The following is a 6,282-nucleotide window of genomic DNA, read 5'->3' as shown; positions in this document are numbered from 1 at the left end:
TTAGATTTGTAAAGGAATGTGATTTAAAACAGTTTTTCCTGATAAAATTGAAGATTTACTTGGCAAAAAATTAATAAAACTGAAAACACTGTGGAAAAAGCTAGTGAAAAATATTGAAAACTTGAAGAAAAATTAAAAAGCTAATGATAAACTATAATCAAACGGAAGAGAAATCAAAGAAAGTTATAAACAAGAAGAATTTTGAATTTAAAAGTCATAAAAAAAGAAAATTGATAAGGAGACCATTTGATTTGTAAACGAATGTGATTTAAAACAGTTTTTCCTGATAAAATTGGACATTTACTTGGCAAAAATTCAAAAAATTGAAAACACTGTGGAAAAATCAAACAAAAGAAATATCAAGCTGGGGAATTCATGTGGAGGTCAGTGTGAAAGCAGGTGTGAGTGGAAGCAACAGAAGGAGTCATGGCTGCCAAAGTGTTTGAGTCCATCGGAAAGTTCGGCCTGGCTTTAGCAGTTGCAGGAGGCGTGGTGAACTCTGCTCTATATAATGTGGATGCTGGACACGGAGCTGTCATCTTTGACCGATTCCGTGGCGTACAGGACATTGTGGGAGGGGAAGGGACTCACTTTCTCATCCCTTGGGTACAGAAACCAATTATCTTTGACTGCCGCTCTCTACCACGGAATGTCCCGGTCATCACTGGTAGCCAAGACCTACAGAACGTCAACATCACACTGCGCATCCTCTTCCGGCCAGTGGCCAGCCAGCTCCCTCGTATCTACACCAGCATCTGTGACGACTGTGATGAGCGGGTGCTGCTGTCGATCACCACAGAGATCCTCAAGTCCGTGGTGGCTCGGTTTGATGCTGGAGAATTGATTACCCAGCGACAGCTGGTCTCCAGGCAGGTGAGCTATGACCTCACAGAGCGAGCAGCAACATTTGGGCTCATCCTGGATGACGTGTCCCTGACACATCTGACCTTTGGGAAGGAGTTCCCAGAGACAGTAGAAGCCAAGCAGGTGGCTCAGCAGGAAGCAGAGAGAGCCAGATTCGTGGTGGAAAAGGCTGAGCAGCAGTTGAAGGCAGCCATCATCTCTGCTGAGGGTGACTCCAAGGCAGCTGAGCTGATCACCAACTCGCTGGCCACCGCTGGGGACGGCCTGATTGAGCTGCGGAAGCTGGAAGCTGGAAGCTGCCAAGGACATTGCCTACCAGCTCTCCCAATCTCGGAACATCACCTACCTGCCTGCCTGCCAGTCCCTGCTCCTCCAGCTTCCCCAGTGAGGCCAACCGGGCCGGCCTCCATCATTCGGAATGATGCCTTCCTTCTGCCCCACCCCAGAAATCACTGTGAAATTTAATGATTGGCTTAAAGTGAAGGAAATAAGAAATAAAGGTAAAATCACTTAAAAAAAATCAAAGAAATTTATGAAAAAAGGAGAAATTTTCATTTAAAATTCATAAAAAATAGAAAATTAATAGGGAGACCATTTGATTTGTAAAGGAATGTGACTTAAAACAGTTTTTCCTGATAAAATAGAACATTTACTTGGCAAAAAATTCATAAAACTGAAAACACTGTGGAAAAATCAAACTAAAGAGACATCAAAGAAATTTATGAAAAAGGAGAAATTTTTACAATTTAAAATTCAAAAACGATAGAAAATTGATAAGGAGTCCATTTGATTTGTAAAGGAATGCGATTTAAGACCGTTTTTCAAGATAAAATTGAACATTTACTTGGCAAAAAATTCATAAAATTGAAAACACTGTGAAAAAGCTAGTGAAAAATTCAGGAAAAAATACTGAAAACTTGAAGAAAAATTAAAAACCCCATGATAAAGTATAATCAAACGGAAGAGAAATCAAAGAAAGTTATGAACAAGGAGATATTAGCTTTTAAAATTCATAAAAAATAGAAAATTGATAAGCAGAACATTTGATTTGTAAAGTAATGTGATTTAAAACAGTTTTTCTTGATAAAATTGAACATTTACTTGGCAAAATATTCATAAAATTGAAAACACTGTGGAAAAAGCTAGTGAAGAATTCAGGAAAAATAGTGAAAACTTGAAGAAAAATTAAAAAGCCAATAATGAACTATAATCAAACGGAACAGAAATCAAAGAAAGTCATAAACATGGAGATATTTGTAATGAACATTCATTAAAAATAGAAAATTGATAAGGATACCAATTGATTTGTAAAGGAATGTGATTTAAAACAGTTTTTCCTGATAAAATTGAACATTTACTTGGCAAAAAATTCATAAAATTGAAAACACTGTGGAAAAGCTAGTGAAAAATTCAGGAAAAAATACTGAAAACTTGAAGAAAAATTAAAAAGCCCATGATAAACTATAATCAAACGGAAGAGAAATCAAAGAAAGTTATGAACAAGGAGATATTTGCTTTTAAAATTCATAAAAAATAGAAAGTTGATAAGCAGAACATTTGATTTTTAAAGTAATGTGACTTAAAACAGTTTTTCCTGATGAAATTGAACATTTACTTGGGAAAAAATTCATAAAACTGAAAAATTGTGGAAAAATCAATCGAAAGAGACATCAAAGAAATTTATGAAAAAGGAGAAATTTTGTTTTAAAATTCAGAAAAGATAGAAAATTGATAAGGAGACCCTTTGATTTGTAAAGAATGTGATTTAAAACAGTTTTTCCTGATAAAATAGAACATTTCCTTGGCAAAAAATTCATAAAATTGAAAACAATGTGGAAAAAGCTAGTGATAAATTCAGGAAAAATACTGAAAACTTGAAGAAAAATTAAAAAGCCAATGATAAACTATAATCAAACGGAATAGAAATCAAAGATAGTTATGAATTTGGAGATATTTGTATTGAATATTCATAAAAAATAGTAAATTGATAAGGATACCGTTTGATTTGTAAAGGAATGTGATTTAAAACAGTTTTTCCTGATAAAATTGAACATTTACGTGGCATAAAAATCATAAAATTGAAAACACTGCGGAAAAAGCTAGTTAAAAATTCAGGAAAAATACTGAAAACTTGAAGAAAAATTAAAATGCCAATGAAAAAATATAATCAAAGTGAAGAAAAATGAAAGAGAGTTATGAACAAGGAGAAATTTGCTTTTAAAATTCATAAAAAATAGAATATTGTTAAGGATACCATTTGATTTGTAAAGGAATGTGATTTAAAACAGTTTTGCCAGATAAAATTGAACATTTACTTGGCAAAAAATTCATAAAACTGAAAACACTGTGGAAAAATCAAACAAAAGAGACATCAAAGATATTTATGAAAAAGGAGACATTTTGATTGAAAATTCAGAAAAGATAGAAAGTTGAGAAGGAGTTCATTTGATTTGTAAAGGAATGTGATTTAAAACAGTTTTTCCTGATAAAATTAAACATTTACTTGGCAAAAATTTCATAAAATTGAAAACACTGTGAAAAAGCTAGTGAAAAATTCAGGAAAAATAGTGAAAACTTGAAGAAAAATTTAAAAGCCAATAATCAACTATAATCAAACATAAGAGAAACCAAAGAAAGTTATGAACATGAAGAAATTTGCTTTTAAAATTCAACAAAAATAGAAAATTGATAAGCAGAATATTTGATTTGTACAGGAATGTGATTTAAAACAGTTTTTCCTCATGAAATTGAACATTAACGTGGCAAAAAATTCAAAAAACTGAAAACACTGTGGAAAAATCAAACAAAAGAGACATCAAAGAAAGTTATGAACAAGAAGAATTTTGCTTTTAAAGTTCATAAAAAATAGTAAATTGATAAGGAGACCATTTGATTTGTAAAGGAATGTGATTTAAAACAGTTTTTCCTGCTAAAATTGAAGATTGACTTGGCAAAAAATTCATAAAATTGAAAACACTGTGGAAAAAGCTATTAAAAAATTCAGGAAAAATAGTGAAAACTTGAAGAAAAATTACAAAGCCAATAATAAACTATAATCAAACAGAAGAGAAATCTAAGAATGTTATAAAAAGGAGAAATTTGCATATAAATTTCATAAAAAATAGAAAATTTAAAAGGAGACCATTTGGTTTGTAATGGATTATGATTTAAAACAGTATTTCCTGATAAAATTGAACATTTACTTGGCAAAAAATTCATAAAATTCAAAACACTGTGGAAAAAGCTAGTGAAAATTTCAGGAAAAATATTGAAAACTTGAAGAAAAATTAAATAGCTAATGATAAACTATAATCAAACGGAAGACAACTCAAAGAAAGTTATGAAAAAGGAGAAATTTGCATTTAAAATTCCTAAAAAATAGAAAATTGATAAGGATACCATTGGATTTGTTAAGGAATGTGATTTAAAACAGTTTTTCCTGCTAAAATTGAACATTTACTTTGCAAGAAATTCATTAAACTGAAAACACTGTGGAAAAAGGTAGTGAAAATCTCAGGAAAAATAGTGAAAACTTGAAGAAAAATTACAAAGCCAATAATAAACTATAATCATACAGAAGAGAAATCAAAGAAAATTATGAAAAAGGAGAAATTTGTATTGAAATTCATAAAAAATAGAAAATTGATAAGGAGACCATTAGATTTGTAAAGGAATGTGACTTAAAACAGTTTCTCCTGATAAAGTTGAACATTTATTGGCAAAAAATTCATAAAATTGAAAACACCGTGGAAAAGTCAAACAAAAGACATATCAAAGAGACTTTTAAAAAAGGAGAAATTTGCACTTAAATATCATTAAAAATAGTAAATTGGTAAGGAAACCATTTGATTTGTAAAGCAATGTGATTTAAAACAGTTTTTCCTGATATAATTGAACATTTACTTTGCTAGAAATTCATGAAACTGAAAACACTGTGGAAAAATCAAACAAAAGAGATATCAAAGAAATTTATGAAAAAGGAGAAATTTGCACTTCAAATTCATAAAAAAAAAAGAAAATTGATAAGGAGTCCATTAGATTTGTAAAGGAATGTGATTTAAAACAGTTTTTCCTGATAAAATTGAAGATTTACTTGGCAAAAAATTAATAAAACTGAAAACACTGTGGAAAAAGCTAGTGAAAAATATTGAAAACTTGAAGAAAAATTAAAAAGCTAATGATAAACTATAATCAAACGGAAGAGAAATCAAAGAAAGTTATAAACAAGAAGAATTTTGAATTTAAAAGTCATAAAAAAAGAAAATTGATAAGGAGACCATTTGATTTGTAAACGAATGTGATTTAAAACAGTTTTTCCTGATAAAATTGGACATTTACTTGGCAAAAATTCAAAAAATTGAAAACACTGTGGAAAAATCAAACAAAAGAAATATCAAGCTGGGGAATTCATGTGGAGGTCAGTGTGAAAGCAGGTGTGAGTGGAAGCAACAGAAGGAGTCATGGCTGCCAAAGTGTTTGAGTCCATCGGAAAGTTCGGCCTGGCTTTAGCAGTTGCAGGAGGCGTGGTGAACTCTGCTCTATATAATGTGGATGCTGGACACGGAGCTGTCATCTTTGACCGATTCCGTGGCGTACAGGACATTGTGGGAGGGGAAGGGACTCACTTTCTCATCCCTTGGGTACAGAAACCAATTATCTTTGACTGCCGCTCTCTACCACGGAATGTCCCGGTCATCACTGGTAGCCAAGACCTACAGAACGTCAACATCACACTGCGCATCCTCTTCCGGCCAGTGGCCAGCCAGCTCCCTCGTATCTACACCAGCATCTGTGACGACTGTGATGAGCGGGTGCTGCTGTCGATCACCACAGAGATCCTCAAGTCCGTGGTGGCTCGGTTTGATGCTGGAGAATTGATTACCCAGCGACAGCTGGTCTCCAGGCAGGTGAGCTATGACCTCACAGAGCGAGCAGCAACATTTGGGCTCATCCTGGATGACGTGTCCCTGACACATCTGACCTTTGGGAAGGAGTTCCCAGAGACAGTAGAAGCCAAGCAGGTGGCTCAGCAGGAAGCAGAGAGAGCCAGATTCGTGGTGGAAAAGGCTGAGCAGCAGTTGAAGGCAGCCATCATCTCTGCTGAGGGTGACTCCAAGGCAGCTGAGCTGATCACCAACTCGCTGGCCACCGCTGGGGACGGCCTGATTGAGCTGCGGAAGCTGGAAGCTGGAAGCTGCCAAGGACATTGCCTACCAGCTCTCCCAATCTCGGAACATCACCTACCTGCCTGCCTGCCAGTCCCTGCTCCTCCAGCTTCCCCAGTGAGGCCAACCGGGCCGGCCTCCATCATTCGGAATGATGCCTTCCTTCTGCCCCACCCCAGAAATCACTGTGAAATTTAATGATTGGCTTAAAGTGAAGGAAATAAGAAATAAAGGTAAAATCACTTAAAAAAAA

General features: G+C 34.3%; 2 pseudogenes; both read left to right on the top strand.

Moving 5' to 3' along the window:
- Positions 1-426: 426 nt before the first annotated feature.
- On the top strand, positions 427-1,252 carry LOC114636094 (annotated as a pseudogene).
- Positions 1,253-5,324: 4,072 nt separating this feature from the next.
- Positions 5,325-6,150, top strand: LOC114636095 (annotated as a pseudogene).
- Positions 6,151-6,282: the final 132 nt, after the last annotated feature.

The sequence above is a fragment of the Grammomys surdaster genome, unplaced genomic scaffold (assembly GCF_004785775.1).
Source record: "Grammomys surdaster isolate TR1022 unplaced genomic scaffold, NIH_TR_1.0 122053, whole genome shotgun sequence".
In the NCBI taxonomy this organism is placed as follows: domain Eukaryota; kingdom Metazoa; phylum Chordata; class Mammalia; order Rodentia; family Muridae; genus Grammomys; species Grammomys surdaster.
Note: the sequence above shows the minus strand (reverse complement) of the source record. Positions and strands in the feature narration are given on the sequence as shown.